Source organism: Atractosteus spatula, chromosome 25 (genome assembly GCF_055471065.1).
Source record: "Atractosteus spatula isolate fAtrSpa1 chromosome 25, fAtrSpa1.hap1, whole genome shotgun sequence".
Taxonomy (NCBI): domain Eukaryota; kingdom Metazoa; phylum Chordata; class Actinopteri; order Semionotiformes; family Lepisosteidae; genus Atractosteus; species Atractosteus spatula.
In genome coordinates this window covers 4611984-4632434 of record NC_142730.1, presented here as the reverse complement: position 1 = coordinate 4632434, position 20451 = coordinate 4611984, and the positions used below count along the sequence as shown (strand labels likewise).

At 41.3% G+C, this 20451-nt stretch overlaps 1 long non-coding RNA gene across 1 annotated transcript; it reads right to left on the bottom strand.

The window, feature by feature from the left end:
* Positions 1-17744: 17744 nt before the first annotated feature.
* On the bottom strand, positions 17745-20183 carry LOC148815138 (uncharacterized). Its single transcript, XR_016086072.1, has 2 exons — positions 20096-20183; positions 17745-19999 (listed from the first exon to the last, which is right to left on the bottom strand). It is a non-coding gene; the product is annotated as an uncharacterized LOC148815138 (long non-coding RNA).
* Positions 20184-20451: the final 268 nt, after the last annotated feature.

Here is a 20451-nt window from a genome sequence, read left to right as displayed (position 1 = left end):
AGGATGAGAGCAAGAGATTGGTGAGAAGCTGGAACAGGAGGAACAGAGGAAAAATCAGATATTGCTTGCTCAGCTCCTCTCGAGGTTAGAGGTAACTTACTGAGTAAATTATAAATTAATTATAATAATTGATAATGCGGTAATCAGGTCAATGGTCAAGTACAGTATGAGCACGGTCCCTACATTGTCAGCTACCGACCTAAGCACTTACTGCACACAGCTAAACATGAGGAGCTCTCAGTCCTGAGTGATCCTAATTCAAGTGGAGCAGGGTGTGGAATTGAATCAGACGCCGGCAGGATGTTCGAATCAAACTGACCAAACTGGTCGACATATCAAAATCAAACTGGATTTGAGGTTTCTGTATTTAAGAACTAATGGTGGTTGAATCGGACTAGCCCCATCTCTGACCTTTGGGCCGACAACCCGTGTCACAAGGGGAGTTGTAATCCAAGATGCTGAAGACGGAATTCTGTTCACCGGGGCGCCCAGCAAGCGATGAGCAGAAGGCAGGATACACCCTGGGTGGGACACCAGTCCATCGCAGGGCAGGCACAGACACAGGCACAGAGTGGACAGTTTTCCCAGAAGCCAATGAATCTACCAGATTGTTTTTGGAAACCAGAGCACCCAGAGGAGTCCCACGCAAACACGGGGAAAACATGCAGACTCCACACGTATAGCACCCCAGGTCTGGAACTGCACGCAGGGCCTCAGAGCTGTGAGGCAGCGATGCTAACCACTGCGGCACCGGGCCACCTGTGTTTGATACACCACTACAGTCTTGGTGAAGAGAGCTGTACAAAGGTGTGAGGGCCAGCAGGTGCTGGTTTGTGATGAATAATGGCCTTGTGTCTCATCTGGCAGTAACAGTAAACATTTCCAAGTTCCTTCGGTCAGGCTGTTGTGCAAGGAAACACCAGCACTCTGCAGAGGCAGAGCAGCTCAACAATGGAGACATTTCGGCACACGTGCAATAACACAGTCACCCCTAAGAGCCCTAATGTTGTACTGTAACAGACTCTCGCTGGACAGCACATCCTTGTCCACATCTTGCTGGGGCCCTGGTCCTGGAGTCTGTGCGTTAGTTCACTTAGTGACAGGATGCAGCAGAGCTGTTTGGTTGTTTTCTGCTCTGAACAATGTCAGAGCTCTGCCTTGTAGCTACTGCATTTCATTAGCAATGCAAAAATCCACATTTTCAGGTAGGAAGAAAACTTTCCAAACTTTCCAATCAAGCGCCTTTTTGCAATGAAGTGCAATTAAGGCCTCAGCTCTATTGATTCATTGAAGCTCAGCAGGAATGCACACCAGCTGATATCTCTTTGTGTAGGACTGGGAACTCTTGACTTCACTTCCATGCTTCTCCTGTTCAGCCACCTGAATGGCAGCATTTATAATGCGTCCACTGAGAAATACAGGTTGTGTTACAGAACAATATCGTGTTTGATTTGTTTTTTATATTCATCACATTATTATTAAATTGAAATTTTCGTGAACGCCTTAAACACTCTCTGAAACGAGGTATTTCTAAGAGAAAAGCGCATACTGTACATAGGAGTTAGCTTACAAACGCTTGAGCTGTTAGAAACTGTCAAGAAATGAAATAAAGGTAAATGTTCCTGCATTCCATCACAGACTGCAATACAGCTGTGGGGGTTTTGCTGATACATCAGAGTGAGATACGACGTTGTATAAATGAATGACATATTTTTAGACACCATTTTCTCAATTTTGGGCGATTTCTCCTTTTTTTTAGTTGTATTCTTTATTTGCAGATCGGTGCGTCGTCTTATGTTCATTCATATTTTTTTAAACAGTGGTTAAAAGTAACTGCCTTAGTTATAGTGGAATAATCGAAAACCAAAATGTTAAGAAGGGGTTGTTTCGCTCAGGTTAACCTATAGTCATGTCCTTTTTCCTAATATCGCAGATCGTACGCAGTAGCTGTCATGAACAGTACAACACCTCACAGAGACTGTACCACAATCCACTCGGAGAGCGCATCGTTTGTCACCATTCCTGTTTCGATACTCAGCGTCTCTACCTGCAACGCGTATTTGCTGCTACAGTTGGAAGCAGGTGTATTTGTTTTATATTCTAGTACTTAACCAACTACCTGAATACTTTCATTCATCGATCAAAAACAACAATGCACGAATGTAAAAGTAAAGTTTGATCGACATTGCGTCACCTAAAAAATTAAATCGTTGAAAACGAAGAATCAGTCCTCTTAAGCTGTCACCAAATTGTCTCTCAAAACATGTACAGTATCTATGGGTTTTGTTAAAGATCATCTGAGCCTCTTTCGTAACCTTTTTATACGTTTTATCAAGGATTTGGGTGATGAATAAGAATATTTAATTTGTATTTTCACGCGGTATAGTGCATATACAGTATAATAAAGAATACCACACAGGGACAAAATAATTGGTCGAATCAAGCAAAAACCTAATATAATCCTCAAAATACATTTTGGCTTCTTTTAAAATTAATAATAGTGAAGCGATTTTGCTAACTTGACATAACGATATCCACGCCTGTATTTATCATAATAAATTTACATTACACCTTCAGACTATACTGGCAAAATATTGTAACGCTACAATATAGTGTATATAACCATACGCTATATTTTGTTAGTATAATCAGTCTAGCCTATGCTGATCAAGAGCACTACTGACGTGGATGAGAGATTTCGCTCGCTGTCCATTAACTGGACGGCGACTGAAACTCTGTTTTACAAGACCGAATAAAACGCATGTTTATATTGAAAATCAAAAGCTTTCTCGTACATTTCTCATACCGATAACGCACTGCTAGCTGAACTGACTGACTACGCTGGACAACCCAATATATTTTCATAGAATCTCACACGGGAGCAGGTAGCGATACTATCAAACACAGTATATTCAACAAATAGAGTGAAAAAGGACTTCTTCATTTCAGCCTGCACGCTCTGGTTATTTGTAGTTTTTAGATTTCGGCTACTAAAAACGCGTGTTCATAAACATTGACAAATGTCAAAGGTAAAGGAAAGGATTTCAAACTTCTCTGGCTGGGACTTGAACCCGACAAGACTGATTTCAATTAAAAAAGGAACCATCGTTATTATTGAACTTCATGATACAGCTGAGGACGGCACATTCAGAGATACAGAAGGGAATTCAGCTGTGCCTGCGGACCTTACAAGCAGTCTCGGGGAATCAAACCCAGCCCAGACCGCTGCCTGAAAACCGCGGGTTCAAGACAGTCCGAGGACGACAGGAGAAGAAAGAAGACCATACTTACTGGGGCGGACAGTCAGAGTGGTTCCTTGTCCAAATATCAGCTTATCATCAACCACTTTATTAATCCTTATACTAAAAACCCCTGGTGCAAACCATTAAAATAATACTGTGCTTTATATATCATACTCTCTTGTGCGTCGTCTTATAGTGTATATTAGGTCCCAAAATGGAAATGTTGGAAATAATTAATGTTTGAAATGCTACAGATGAGGGCTACAAAGGCCTACAGATAAGGAGCTTACACAATTAAATGTATAAAGCAAAATGCGCAGTGCTCTAATTAAGACACTTTAAAAGTTACCCCATTTTTAAAAAAATGAGTATAAATACATAGTAAAACGTTTAAATATAGTAATGTATGAAATGCAGCTTACTTACCCCAAAATTGTAGACACCCATGCTCCCCTAAGTGTATATTTTAATCAAATGTTTAGTCGAAGGTTTTTGTACAAGGCCTTATGGAGCGTTTATCACTGTGGTATCCCACCCCGCACAATGAAATACGATCGTACAAAAACCCTTAATATAAAACAATATCAAAACAGTGAGGGAAAGAGAGATCTTTTGGATGGGGAAGTCCAGAGAGAGAGAGAGAGACATGCACACAAACTAAGAGAGAGAGAGACAGCAGAAAATACAGTTTGCTCAATATTTCGTTTTGAAGCAGTAAATGGTACACTATTCCTGATGCTATTGGCATTACAGCTAGTGATCATGCTTGTGTAACGCCAGTCTATGAACATGAAATCTAGTACTTGACTGACCAGCCAATTACAGAATAAAAGTTCTTGGATTGGGCTTAAACAGCGCATTAATAATCCTTTAATGTCTAAATGGTTCTTTGCAATTAGTTTCAAGTGAGGATTGAATCCCCTGATAAGCATGATGAGAAAATCAAGACAGAACCACGAGTCCTGAAAATGGAATCAGGTTTACTATAGAATTGCTGCTGTACATTTCTAATGAATTAATCTGTACATTTAATCTATTACCTCTAAGGAAAGATGTGGTCATTGCTGTCATTGGGACAGATAGCCTCTCTCTGACACACACACACATACAGAAAAGCAGGTAGCTGTATATCCATATATATTTGAGCAAAGTGAATCCAGATTATTGAGGGAGAAACTGCAAGAAATTAAAGCTGCTTCATTAGCATGTGTTTAAGAACAAAATTATGCATGCAAACCAGAGGAGGCTTTTCATTCTACCCAAACATACTGTATACTTGTCACATCCTCACATTGTCTTATTGCTGGCAGAGGAGAATCTTAAAGAGCACACGAATCCCTTTCTTGTGCATTACTGCCATCCTAATGATGAGTTGAAATGTCCTAGCTCGAGTGACTATGATTCCCTATGACTTGTAAATTACCACCAGTACCTCACTATTCCTTGTTTTTTAGCCATCTAGCCCCTGTAGAGCCTCAGTGTCAGTCATGTTAAATGTAGTCAGTCCTGAAGGAGTTTGCTCTATAACACAGGGAATGTTATTGACATTCCATTACAGAAAAAAACTGCAGGACGATTCTTTTAATCCAGTGTTTCCCTGGTCCTGATGACCCCCCACACCTGTTGGGTTTCGTCTCAGCCGAGCCCTCAGTCACACAGTCAAACCCTTACTAGCAAGAGTTTAGTTTGAACTGGTTGGTCTCAGCTCTTCAACATATTTGAGTCTTATCTATTGTATTTTGTAAGTGAAATAAAATCTCAGACCTGTGACTTGGAAGAAAATACATATATTCAAATGAAACAACTTCTTAGAGATCGAGTGAAGCTTCAGTTATCAGATGAAGGTGGGCTGGACTGAAAACCAGCAGGTGTGTGAGACACCAGGACCCGAATTGACAACCCCTGTGTTGTCTCTGTTGGTTCTGAGGTTAGCACCTAAAAACTCTGCCTCATTCCTTCTCAGGCTGCTTGTCCAAAACTCTAGATCCTTATTTTTGGAAGGTTACATACAGTAAAAAGATACCATACGCATGTCACAATATTAAGGCTCTATCCCATCTGTCCCTTTGATTATGTCCTGGTCATTTTAAAAGATGAGGTCAGTAATATTACCTTTGCTTGTTGGCGGTTTCACAAACTGGGTTAAGAGGGTAAAATAGTAACTGTATCTGGGCTTCTGTGTTCCCTGTGACAGTATCTCAATTTCTCTGTGGGAAGTTGAAATCTCCCAGTAACATTACATCACCCTTGTTACATAATTTGCTAACCTCAATATACAGTATAACCAGACTGTTCATATTAGGTGATTGTCACACTTATTTTTAAGACCAAAGAAGTTTCAATTCTAGCTTGAAAGTTATTTTTGAGATATAGTACATCTTAATCCTCTTCTTGATAAATAAATGTATATATGGCAAATGTAATATGTTCATTTGAGGAATAACACAGAGTTACAGCATGCATCTTAGACATAGAATTAGCAAAACAATTAAGAATGATGTAACATTAGGAATCTGACAAAGATGTAATAATGTGGCATAACACTTCTATAAACACAAGTGAAGCTTCTTAACTGATCATTTCCTGTGTAAGGAAACTAAGGCAGCTATTAGATTTTATCTGTCACTTAACTGTGTGGTTTCAGGATTTTGTCTTTTCACCTTCAGTATAAAATGGTCTCTCTGCATGAACAAAAGTATATCTTTTTGCCTTAAAAGAAACTACTAGTATCTACACATAAACACAGCTCCAGTCCTGGACAGCCACAGTGTCAAGAAGAGTTCTTACTTACAGAACTGATCTACAGTAAGTCTTGTATTAGCTTGAGATACAGTATAAAGAGACTTGTAACACCTGCTGGATTAATGGAGTTGTACGTCCCATGCGCACAACACATATTTTTTTACTCTTTCAATAAAAGAAACACAATCTTCACAACCTGTTAGTGTTTTAAAAACTTTTTTGTTTTCAAAATAAAAAAAATCAGGGCTCCTCTCCCTGTCTTTTTACAATAAACTCCTTCCTTCCTTCTGTCCTCAATACTAGCTGATATCCTGACAATACAACATTTGCATTACATGGAACTCTGTTCTGGGATCTCTGTCGTTTCGCACATGTTGTACATGGTGCCTCTTAGTCAGATTTGTCACCACTACAGACTCGATCTTCATTGTGAAGCTGCTGCTGTGGTTTTGTAACTGCCTGTCTGATAGGATACAGGATGCAGCAGACCTTTCTTGAGTAACTGAGGTACATCTGAGGTCATGTTTACTGACTATGAGTGGCTGTGCAAAGTTAGTGATTTTGTGTAGCTGTTGTGTAGCCACCATGTAGCTGTTGATGGTGCTGTAATAAAAATCTTCATTTAATTTGATTTCAACTGGACCTCCTTATTCTTTTCCCAGTGGTTCAGACAAACCATGACTGTGATGGAGAAGAGGCAAGATTTGATCACTGCCCGAATACATTGTGGACTGCGGTCATCTTTACACCACACTTTAAGGGCTACAGTGTCTTAATATTACAGTGCTTAATTTGGAATTCTGTTTTAATCTTGGCTATGCTTTGTCACCTTACTATGTGAACTGTTATCAGAAAGTACCGTATTCCTTGGAAGAGTCTATCCTGGGAATGTAAGACACAAAGTGGGGCCCCTCCATGGATGAGATGCTAGTCCATTACGTTATTTTGTGTGCACGCATTTGCTAGAAAACCAGATCACCTGGTAAGAACCCACATAATCCTGGAGAGACTATGCAAACTCCGTTGTGGGATTTTGTTATGTGTGCTTTTTGATGGGCTTTGTGAAAAATGCGTTAAAAATGAAATGTTTTATTATTGGTGAGCAGCGTGGAATTCAAGTACCTCAAAGACACAAATTCCAAATCATATTGTGGTTACCGTGCTTCGAAGCCCAGCTGTCAAGAACTTCACCTCTTTCTTGTTACAGTGAAGACTAACCAGTCTGCATCACCACGCTTTCGTTTCACAGCTGAATAAGAAAGTATGGCAGGCAAGTCGAGCACAGGTTTCTTTGGGATTTCAGTGCTCAGAGGTTTTGCCCCTTCACACATCTGAGATCCATTGACTGCCATTTCAGGACATTACACAAGGGCCAGAATGAGCTCCCTGGATTGTGAAAGTAACGTCAACATTTTAAAGGCGCATATCTAGGCTGCCCACATGCAGTCAGGTGTAGAATTGTTTATGCACCTGGACAGAGGAGCTTAGTGCTGGCATGTGCATCCTGATATTTAGAAGGCACTTTTTTAGTGGTTAAAATGCAACATTTTCTGTGTGCCTTGTCTTTCCTGTTGTCTCACGGGAATTTACTTCTGAAAGTAGCAAGTTTTAGAAAAAAAAATCTTTTTTCTCCACTGATTTGCTACATGAAAGGTCTTTTCAGGTCAAAGAAGATTTGTAGCCGGCAGCCTACAACTTCTAAAATGCATACGAATACCCTCTGTAAGAATGTTTAGGGGGAAAAAATACTTTGTTCTGATTTAAAAGGGTTTTGCTTCATCCAATACAGTGTTATTTTGAACATATTTGTTTTCCAAAGTGCTCGAGGAGAGGCAGGGAATTTTCTTCGGTTCGGCAGGGTAGCAGGAGAAATCAAAGCAGAAAATATTTTCTCTATAGACTGTTTGAAGTGTTCAGGATCTTTCTATTTTGTCAACAACATGAGATTTTTCTGTATAGGGTATGCTTAACATAACTACAATCACCATGCAGGTGGATGCAAATGAAAATGAAAAACAAATAGGCTTCATCATTTCAGAAAGAAAAGCTGATTTATTTGTGAGATCTACAATTTAAACAAGCTCTGGAAAGTGTGAAAAAAGACAGCAAAAAAAAACAATCTCATGACAAATGTACAATTCATGATGTAAGAAAATATAGGCACAAAACTATTCCAGATATTGTGACATGCTAGATTACATTATTCCCTACAGATATATGCAAAATTATCCTAACATTGGGACAGTTCATGCTTCTCAATTCCACTCAATACTGCCGTTCCAATCTCTGGTCTTCCCAACCGGTGCTGCAGCACAAGACGTCTGTGAAGAAGAAGAGTTCAGATCATTCTTCTCATTTCAGAGGGTTGGCTGTTACTTGTTGTTACATGATCCTAAAGTAAAGCAGGTTGTAGCATGCACAGACTGTAACGTCTCTCAGTCGCTTGTAGGGATCTGCCAGTTTAACACTTTCACCTGTTTCACTTGACTTATTGATCATGTAATTACAATTGATTGTTTAAGGGTTCCTATTGCAGAAAGACATCCAAAACCAAAATGATCCTGAAACTAGGATCACGCCTCCCCCCTTCTCTCAATGAGACTTGTTTCCTACTAATCCTCTCTATTCAATTGCAGGTTTTGACCACACCTCTCTTCACCTGTCTCAACTTCACACCACCCTTCCCAGAAGCCAGTTAACCTACCAGCATGTCTTTAGACTGTGGGGGGAAACACATGTGAACACGGGGGGAACATGCAGACTCCACACAGACAGCACCCCAGATATTGAACCCAGGACCCCAGCGCTGCACTGCACTGCAAGGCTTTTCCGTATAACTTAACCTTCTGCATAAATGTGCACTTAGATACTCCAATAAGCTGGACTTGTGTTTCCATCACAAATGGGACTGCTTCCCGAGAGATCATGGGCTTGAGAAGCGAAATATTTACCTCAAAATGCAATGGCTCTCACAGTCATCAGCATATTGAAAGTCACAGTTTTTGCAAACAGGATTCTCAACCCGTTCACAGTCAAAGACATGAAATTGACTTTGACAATATCTGAAATGTAAAACATATATATATATTCACAACATCATAACAGTTTGAAAAGCCCAATGACGCCAGCACAAGGAAACATTTTCAAACCGTTTAGGAGTTTCCAGCACTGAGCAGCTTTCATGTACAATCTTAATTATTATTCATGTACAATTTTTTTTAGAGAAAATGGAAAATATCTTTAAAGCACTTATAAATAAAGCACAATACTGAGATTCAAGTGACAGTTTTGTTGCAGCTTGCTATACCAAAATATGCATCATTGATGCTGAATTACTGTGACTCTATAGTACATAACTACATTTTATCTTGGTTTCAATTTTGAACAAAACATGTTTCAATAATATACATATATATTTTAGCACAGTACATATTTTTAGTTCAACCAAAACAGAGGAAAATGCAGAGAATTTACCTGAGGAATCTGGTTTTCCAGCGTTGGGGAGAGCACAATTTTCATTTTCAGAAGAAAAAGTATCTAAAAGATCTAGAATAAATTAAAAAAATGGTTATATATGTTAACATAAGAACAAGGGATTAATATATGTATGTATGTGCGTCAATCCTTAACCTGAAATGTGAAATTAAACGTCTTACATATTTGTGTCATTAGGAATATTGCTAAGTATAAGATGGTCGACATAATGTTTATCTATATTTTTGAAGACAATGGGGAAATGTACAAAACGACTCGTCCTATATTTTCGTCAGCGCTATTCTTTATGAATTACAGTGAATCACTTCACCCACCATCGGGTCCTAGAGAGTCGTTTGCAACTAAAGGACGTGAAGACGACTCAAGTACCGTTCTGCTCCGAGTCCTGGAGTCTGTTTGTGATGTCTCGGCGGGTTCCATTCATTTCGCAATACAGAGGCTTGACGTTCGTGTCGAAAAACCCCGCCAGGTAATACAACCCGATCTGGGTCGATAAGAGCGCCTGCTCGGCGGAAGTTGAATCTTCTTGTGGCCTGTCGCCATTTTGACTCCCCAAAACCAGACTCCCCGCTTTTGGAAAGAAGCTTTTCGCCAGACAAGCCAGCGGCTGACCCTCTTCCGCTGGATACAGTATAGACAGCGAGGGCTTGGTCGGGCTTTTTTCTGTGGAATGGAGAGAAGAAAACGCTCTATAAGTATATACAAACACTCTCTCTATCCTACAAGTCATACGTCCTGATCCTAATGACAAATGAAAGCATGTCCTCAAGAAAATGGGTTTAACACTAAATGTAATAATTTTTGTTCTTAATAAATATATTATTTATACCTTTATTTTATTGTGCAATAAATATGATACAAGCATATTAATAGTTCATCGTTATTATTGTTAATAATAATAATTTTAATAATAATAAAGACTCATCGACAGTAAGCCATAGTCGCCACAATCCAAAAAGTTTTAATAGGAACAGTTATGTTTATTATGATGAGGATTATGAAAAATTGTAGCAACACTAATACCAGTCAATACGCGTTGTAATAGTCAGCGAACAGTGTTCTTCATTAGGTCCACCAGGATATATCACAAATTAACTCTCTGTTATTTATTAAGCCGGTTTGATTGTGTTACTTTGCTCTGTGGTCGCTGTATCACTCATCGTGCATCTTGCTAGTCGCTTTGTCCTCAGGCTCCCAGGATCAAACAACACTAAATCACCTACCAGCACAATTTGGTACTTTATTGTCTAAAGTGCACAGATTTGAACTGTCCCGCCTTGGACTATAACCGAAATCATCGTCACGCACAGGGTTGGCACTTTTCTCTATTTAAATTATAACTTCAGATTAACTCCATTATTTCAAAGTGGCTGTTTTGATTAAATTAGTCTAGATATGTGAATACTGAAAGAAATCCGACATAAAAATGATCATTATTAATCATAATTTATTATAATCATTGTATTTAAACACATTGCTAATTCAAATGGAAACTAATACTTATCTGTGCAGTTCTGTTGTTGTTTTTTCCTTTCAATGTTTTCTTTGGACATGAATAATCTTACTAAAATGAAATAATCTTACTGTTAATCTGTTGTTATTATTATTTTTGTTGTTGTTACTGTATGCTGTTATCGGTGACATAGTCTATTTGCGTTTTATAATCCTGCAAATCCAGCTTCGCGATGAATATAGAGGACTAATAGACCCGTGTTCCTAGATCTATTTTTTTGTACAATTGCTCGCAGGCAGATGACATTGTGTTATGTTGCTGCCTCTCAGTGCTGAGACCCCGGGTTCAATTCCAGACCTGGGGTGCTGTCTGTGTGGAGTTTGTATGTTCTCCCCGTGTTCACGTGGGTTTCTCCCACAGTCCAAAGACATAGTGGGGGGGGGGGTTAAGTGGCTCCTAGGAAAATTGGCCCTGGTGTGTCTCCCCCCTGATGGACGGGCGTCCCATCCAGGGTGTACCCCACCTTGTGCCCGTTGCTTGCTGGGATAGTGTGTGCCCTGCGGTGGAATGGTGTCCCGTCCATGGTCTACCCTGCTTCGCTGTTGCTAACTGACACGTTTAATCGACCTGCTCTCTCGTTTAGATTTTTACCGACCTATTAATAACCTTTTAGATCAACCCACGTCTGGCGTATTATTCCAACAGCATCAAGATGTGGAACCTGATGCTGACTGTCTTCACCGTATTAAGAATTTGTTCTTTTTTTTGTCTAAGTCGCTCTTAATAAGTGCAAAATACATGCCGAAGAACCACAGCTGAAAATGACAGGGTTATCAAGCGCTCTTAAAGCGAGGTTTCTTTTCCTTCTGCAGAGATCTGATGGGCTACAAGCCTGCATTTACAGAGATGGACAAACTGAGAAACGGGGTACACGGCTGATACCAATTAATGCATGAACCCGTTCAATCTTTTTCACTCAAGATGAAAGGGCATTTCAAATGGAAAATTGAAATCGGCTGAAAGAAAAATCAGAAATCACCGAGAGCCCTAAGATCGGAGTTAGGAATCACTGAGTTAAACATATTTATTGAATATATAGGCCTACAGTACATCTTATAGTTTGAAAGCAGCCACCATTAACTTTCGCTCTGCATGAATATAGACTATTTACATCGCCACGGAAAATCACCTGTGAAACACACTACTGTATACTTTTAATATAAATATTTCATCTTTATTTTAAATTTACATGTAGTCATATATTTATACTAGTGTTTTATTATCTGTATTCATGTGTGATAATATTTTATACCAGCTTTAACACTTACATTCAAGAATGAAAGTCAAATTAAAATTTAGGATCCTGGTTTGAACTTCCGTTTCGCTGGCATTTTCATTATCACGACATTTCTTACGTGCGGAACAGGAATACTGCCATACAATAAGCGACATAAACTAAACATCTCCGAATTAATGAAGCACAATACAATCTTAAAAGCCTGCAGTAAAATAAGATTGGTCTTAGACATCAGAGAGATCTGTGGCGTACCCAAATATCCGAGCGTTAGCTCTGACAGACGCCAGAAACGATCTGCTCTTCCTTCGCCTCGCTACTGTACTCGCTAGCGTTTTTATAGGTATGGATTTGACTTGGATATTAGAGAGTTTGCTGACAAAATCGAGAACTGTGATTTTAAGTAAGAGGCATTCTGTAGAAAATACTTCACATTGCATACAGTTACCCAAGTGAAAAACATTTGGACATTAAAAAAAAAGTATTTAGCCACGGACACCCGCCAAGATCCGATGGTTGTGCGCTCATGTTTGTTACTTCCAAACGACGTACAAATAACGTGTCTTACTTACTCGGGAGGACCGTGAGAGTTGTGCCGGTTCCAAATATCAGCTTGTCAGCAGCCCCATATGAAACACGCTGTGAAACCTCACTGCTAAAACTACTTAAGGCGTCTGCCGCTGTTGAACCGCCTTTCTATTCATTTGAATTGGGCATCAAGCTAGCTTTACCATTAACATCAGCGATTATTTGTGCACATGATTTAAAATATAGCATATAGGAGTAATCCATTTACATAACACGAGTATTTTAATAGCACATCTTTAATTCTGTATACATCTCCTCCCGAGCACACTCAAACAACAGTCGTAATACTTTTGTATAATACCGTGACACTATCCTGTAGGCTGCTTGATTAATACCTATATAAATACGTAATTCTTTAGCTTAACTAGGTCTAGAGCTACTGTAATGTAAAAACAGTCATTACTTTGCGTCTTACCTAGGCAATTAAGAAACTCAAGACGACAACAATGACTTAAAGTCGGACATCGAGGGCTCGCCTTCCTAAGCTCCAGCACAGAATTAAAGGAGAGAACCAAGTTAGAGCGAAAAGATTCAGTCACTTACTCGGCTCCACCGAGAGAACTGTGCCGCTCGCAAAAAGCAGTTTGTTGTCACCGCTGTAGACAGCACTTCGTTACAGCTCTCTACAACAACGCAGCGAAAGAGACCAAACTCGTCACAACCCGTTCCCCTGCTCGCTTTGACGCCCTGGTCCACCAGCGAATCACAGTATTTAGCGGTTTATATAAAGCAGTGGTTCAAGCATCTACACATTCCAGCTGCAGCGTGTTTATGTCCGATACTTCTGCGAAACCAGACACTTATTTCTTATTTAGACACGTCTCTTGGAATAGTGGAGTTTGCATCCACTAGGTTTTTCTAGTGTGTATAATACAGTTATAGTTAGTATATTGTATTCCTGTGAGAGAGCATTTTGAAATCAAATAGGTCATCCCCGCTCTCAACCAGCTTGAACCCGTAGCTTTCAGTTCAGTTTATTGTCAAATGCAAAAGTGCAATGAAATGCGTATTTGCATGTATGGCCCAATACAAAGACATTAAGGAAACACTAAAAACATAAACTCAGAACAGCAGCAACAATGAGTTAAATAACGTGCAACTTAAAAAACTTACAAAAACATCAGTGTGAGCCAGTGGTAGAGTAGAGTTCAGTAATCTGACAGCTTGTGGGAAGAAATCTGGAAGTTCTTGTCTTGATGCTCCTATAACGCTTCCCAGAGGGAAGGGGGGAGAAAAGTGAGAAACCAGGATGGCTGGTATCCATAGTGATACTTCCAGCCTTCCTGGAAGCTTTAACTGGCACCAGCTCGGACATGCAGGAGGGCGAACTGGTGTTTGCAGGTTTGCAGAGAAGAAGAGATTGCTGGCCGGCTGTGTGTGGAATCAGGCCATTGAGGCAGTGGAGTGGGTGAATCAGTAATCGGGCTGTTGTCGGTGAGAGAGAGGGTGGTCGATTGGAATGGGCTGGGGGGAGGGGGGCACCGGCTGCACCTCCCAGGCGATTCGTCGTCAGTCCATGTACAGCAGGCAGCTCCCTCCCTCGTCACAAACCCATCACGTGCGGATTGCTAAGAGCTGGGACTATGAGCCAGGAGGAAGGCCCGTCTAGACCATGTGGTAGCTAGTCGTTAACTGATCTGAGGATCTCCTCCTGCTGTTTCTTTAAAGTTTAGTATTCAGAGGTGTACATTGTCTTACAGTATCCTGAAATCCATAACAATTCAATTAAGGAATTAATGGTGGCACAGTCCTGCAGTGGTGAGCACTGCTGCCTCACAGCGCTGGGGCCCTGGGGTGCTGTCTGTGTGGAGTTTGCCCCTGGTTCCTCTTGTCAGCGGCCAGTGATTGGACCTGGCAGAAAAGGGGGTGAATTGAATTAATTCTGGACCCAATCCTTCATGGCTCTTTTAGAAGTCTGGGGCTGTGTCTAATCTGAATCATCATGATAGTCTCACAAGAAACTGTAAGAGACATCGCTGTCGCATAACTCATCTGCTCCAAGTTCCTAAACACTGACGTACAGTATTCTTCTTCCACACACCGAAGTTGTTCCCTAAATGTCTTTTTTCTTGTTTAGACGTATAATATCTCTTGAGAGTGCACCTTTCTCTAAATAATGATTTGCTGTTGTTTATATTTGTATGCTTTCTGTTCTATTGTCTACCCTTTTGTTTTGGTGAGCAATGCACACGTGTGCCTTTCATGTTTATTTCATTCTTGAAATTGCAGTCTTTTTATCAAACTTTTTATCAGATGAATTCTTGAGTACTTCCATTGCAAATTAAGCATAAACATACCAATCCAACATATTCAATAATAATAATAATTAAATTAATCTTCAGTGACCTTTGCTAATGTTGAAGTAGGAAAATGATAAAGTCTCACAAATGCACTATTTGCGAACTTTCAGTCTTAAACATAACAATTGAATTCACTAATAACTGAGATCTAAAAACCTTAGAGAAATGCTGAAATGCCGCAATATCGTCTAATCAAAAAGTGTTAACCCAAACCGCACCCAGACATCCTATATTTGTGTTCAGATGGGGGTGGCGCCTCCAGTGCAAGGCTGTCTCTGGAAAGAAATACCGGCTGTGGGGTTTTTGTACGAGGACTCTATGGGGCTGTAGCACTGTGGTAGTCCACACAATGATACGACATCATACAAAAACATTCACAAGCATTGTCTATGTGAGAACGAGGAAGAGACAGAGACTACCAGACAGCACCAGAGCAGGAAACCACAGCATCCGTTTAAGAGAGAGCTGGTGGAGCACAGCTGGGCTGCTGCTGATGCTAGCGGTGTTAGTGTTACAATTAATGCTACTGTTGGTAGTACAATTATTATTAGAAGTGAATCCATCCACTTCCTAACTGCTTTATCCAATACAGGGTGGCGAGGCAGCCAGAGCCTATCCCTGCAAGCAATGGGTGCACGGCAGGATACACCCTGGGCAGGACACCAGTCCATCGCAGGGCAGACACATAGACACAAATACACACTCACACCAGTGACAATTTCCCCAGAAGCCAATTAACCCAACAGTATGGTTTTCGTCTATTGGAGGAAACCTGTGCAAACACAAGGGGGGGAGGACATGCAAACTCCACACGCATAGCACTCTAGTTTCTTGAAGCCAATCAACCTGCCAGCAGTCTTTGGACTGTGGGAGAAAACTCACATGAACATGGGGAGAACATGCAAACTCCGCTTAAATGTTTAGAGGATCACAGTAGTCAAGTCTCATGACTTCAGACACGAACGAGCAGTCTGAGCTCTGAGCTCAGTGCCTTGACTGAGAGCAGGGCTTCCCGGTCCTGATCCTGGTGACCCACACACCCAGCCGAGCCCTCAGTCACACACTCAAGCCCTTCCTTGAGTTGACCAACCGGAAGATCAGTGTGAACTGTTTGCTCCCAGCTCCAACACATGCTGGAGCTTCAACCCTTGTATTCTGAAAGTGCAATACAATCCCAGACTTGCCAGAAACAAAATGCAAATATTCCAATGAAGCAAGTTCTTAGAGATCAGCTAAGGCTTCCATTTTCTAATTAAGGTGGGATGGAATGAAAACCAACAGGTTTGGGTATCACTGACTTTGAGCTTCTATAAACAGTTCACTTTAACCCCATCCACAGCTAATCACGTTATGTTTAATGAAGATCAATTAGTCTTTCTGCTCTTTCTGAAGTGCAAGTAGGACTCTGCCGTCCAGAAAAGGCTGGGATCAGTGAACTGTATGCCTTTAATCAGGCTTGACTGGGATTGCTGCAGCAGCTGCACACAATTTTGAAAGAGTATTAAATGCATTGGGTTTGCTGCTGGGAAAATGGCGAGAAGGTGCCCTGCTGCAGCTGTAAGTACTAAGCGATACTGCGGTGTGAAATGAGGTACAGGCCGCATTTCTTTTGCAGAAAATGAGGTTAGAGTTTCATGGGGTTTTTTTAACAAGGAAGCTCTATCATTCGGAGCACAAAGTCACGAATGGTTTGAGAATTTCAAGTTTTGGTTATTAACCGTATTTATTGCAGTAAGTTGCTAGTCGATTACACTGGAGCGCAGTGTCCAGGAGGTGGAAGTTCATATTAATATTGTTGCTCTTAGACGCAAACGTAAGTGTATTCGGTCCGTCGCTTTATTAAAAGAGCGACTCGCCTTGTCTTTCATTCGGTCATCCAGATGGATCCGATAGTATCGTGTGTACTGCCCAGGTTCACCTGTGCATCTATCGCATCTTAAATTCCTGTGTCTCGGAATAAATACGTTCATGTAAAATCCAAACGATCCCACAACAATTCCCGATGTTCACAATAGCTCACAAGCTACAGCAAACTTCAAGAAGAAATCGGCCAACAACGTGATAATGATTTAATCTATAAACTGCCTTTTGATTTATTTATTTTTTGCAAGCGGTTTCAATGACCGTGTGTCCTTGAATAATTCTTCACAAACCCTGTCTGAAAGCTTCTCCAGTAGAAGAGACGATGTTAAGTGAAGCCCACCGGGTCCTCCTAATTTAGATCTGTTGATAAGAGCTCCTGATTCTCTGCCACACGGGGACCTATCCGACCAGCAGTGTTGTACGCGAAGAAAATCGACTTTTTATTGCGTTATTCGATTAAAGAAATCCCGATGACGGGCGTAGGAAACTCTTTCCACGGCTGACACCTCCTGGCGTTTCTCCTTGACGGTTATTTGGGTTATTTTGCCCCCGTGTGTACCTCCGGGGTAAATGCAAAAAAGGACAAGATGGGGAAACGGAAGTGAATTTATAGTGCAACTCTTCGAGCCTCTAGTTTAATCATTATTATAGTCCGTGTTTTCAGGATTGGAGGCGGATAAACTACCAACGAAACTTGGTTAGATCTTTCGCTCCTGTTTTTAATCCACAATTTGCTGAACCGTCAAAGAAAAGATAATCACAAAATATTTTCTGTTATTTTATTGATCGTGTGTTTTTAATACAACAGCACAATTAAACTTTATTCTCATCCTGCGTACAGTTAGCAGCTGTTTTCTCAGCTTTTGAGTGGTAATTCTGAAATATTTGAAAACGATTAGATTGCGCGATTCTCCAACTTTTGTAGGAAAAAGTTACATTAGGTGAACTGTAAGAGAAGCCAGAAAACAGACGTATTTCTAAGGGGGTGCATTTAAAAACGGAATATTTCAGGTTGCTGTTTGTCATGTAACAATAAAACCGTTTTCACTAACGGGTGAATTCAAGCTTCTTTCAAATGTCTGCAGTTCCGAGGGCAGTTGAGTCCAGGTGCGGGCGAGTCAGAAATGCATGCCCAGGGCTGTCCTCCTGAAACAAGAACAGACTATGAAAGACTTAAAGAATTAATTTAAAACCCGTTATTGTTTTACCCTCATCGGGGCTCTTGGGTTGTATTTAAACCCATCTGGACATTATAATCATCCCAAACATTGTGATGGGTGTAGTCGGGAGTATGAGCGTTTTTCCATGAATCTGTACTCTTTATAAAACGGAGTAGGAGGAGATACTGGTTTTCGGGCTGACCCATGGACACCTGATGTCATGGATAGAAATGATCTCCTCAAGAGGGTGATGAGAGAGGCGCTTTAAGTTTTAATTCAATGTGCACCAGTGGATCTTGAACAAAGATTGGGATTTATTGGTCATGGTTTGAATATTATAGTCCCTGTGTTCTCGGAATTGGCCAGCAACTGCACTGACAGTTCATACCAGACCCTTCCAAATTACAAGACCGAGTCCGGTCCCTGAGTCAAGTTGAACCTTTCCTTTGATGCATACTGTACGAATGCAGATTGATTTATGTCTCTGGCAGAGAAGTTTGCACAGTAATGGATCGAGTGTGGTGTTTAAAAATGTTTATCAAATCAGAGAATATGAAGTACAAAGGGAGTGCGTGTGTTCAGTGACTGAGTTCGGTTTCTTTACTTGTTCTGCATTTGCAGCTGTCATAGTCTGCGTCTCGTTTAGCGTCAGCATTAGGTGTGAACCCATTTCTCTACAAGCAATCCTACTCCTCCTCCTCTGCAGGACGTGAGGCATGTATCTCCACTAGTGTACATGCACACACCCATCTGCAGCCTGCTATGGGTGCGTCCCAGTGGCCAGTCCATCCTAGGGTCCAGAAGTTGGACCGGCAGTCTGATGAATGTGACAGGAGCTTATGTGCTGTCATGCATAAATACATCCATCCATCTTTCTGACTGCTTTTTCCACTTCAGAGACGTGAGGGAGCCGGTACCTATGCCGGCAAGCAACAGGGACAAGGCAGGGCACACCCTCTATGGAATGCTTGGTGTTACCCTGTGCCCGTTAAGCTGTACCGAGCTGACGTGTACAGGTGGCTCTGATGCCATGGATCTGCTGCCTTACTGTATGGGAAGTGATCTGCAAAGTATTATGTAACTTTCTTCTTTTTTTTTTTACCTTAAAGAGATGCGAAAGTGTCCCTTTTGGTAAGGAAGGTTTACTCGGCAGAGAGCAGATGTCTTATGCTGATTGATGCCTCAAAAAACTGGGTTTGGGTTTTGCAGAATCCCAGGTGCTTCTGGATGATAGAAAGGCTTCTCTCGGAGTTCTTGGGGGGGGGGGGGGGTCTATATGACTCTGACCTGAGATTGGGGTTTAATATTGAATCACCCCGCTATCCTTTTGACATCTACAGTTTAGACGCTGCTGAAATTAGCTGCGTGTGTGCGTTTATTTAGTAATCCCCACTGTACCATTGCAATACGCTGTTTTCTGGCGTGACAATAATCCTTGTCATCTCCTCAGCTTGTTCAATTTGCAGCTATCGGGGTACATAACATTCCCGTCTTGCCTTTTCCTGCTCGTGTCGATTGCGTCTTTCTGCTCTTGTATTGGCGCGCGGCTCAGCCGAGTCACGGTGCACGGGCTGCGCAGTAGTAAATCGCGGAGTCCTCAAGCCGAGCGCTGTCGATCAGCAAAGAGAACCGGTTGTTGGAGCTCTGCAGCTCGGCGGTGAATCGCTCTCGAAACCCTTCCCCGTACTGCCTCCCTTCTCTGCTGATGAATTCGGGAGCCTCGCTAAGACGTTGTCTGTACCAGAACATGTAGTAGTCGTTCATCTGGGCGCCTTTCAGCCGACACTGAAACGTCACACGCTCACTTTCATGGATACTCGAAGCTGGAGGAGTCTGGATAACTTCTGGATCCGACTTCGCATCTGCAAAAGAGCCACAAAGCGCCATTTGATTGAAAATTAAAATAAAAAAACCGAATACAACGATTAATCGAAAAGTTGGAAAAATATAAAATTTACATGCAAGTAGTATTAACTGAAGAAGTAAATGTATCATTCTCCGTCCTCTTGGATTTAGTGACGATGGTAAAAGTCTTCTAGTTCTGTCTTCTGCAAGCTGCCCGTCTTCATTACCTTGTCGACCTTCTCGATCCGCAGGTGCACCAACGACGCCTTCATATTTAGCTTGAATTTCCCCGCCCCCTCGGGGACCGCTCTTCTGCTTGTGAAGCGTGGAGTTTTTTTAGGTCAGATGTGCTGTTTGGTCCCCAGCTTTCAACAGACGCGCGTACACCACCAAGGCGAAATAATCGATTTTTTTTTAAGTACTGAAGCTCCGTGACGTGCATTTAAGAAAGGTCGAGGACATGTGGACA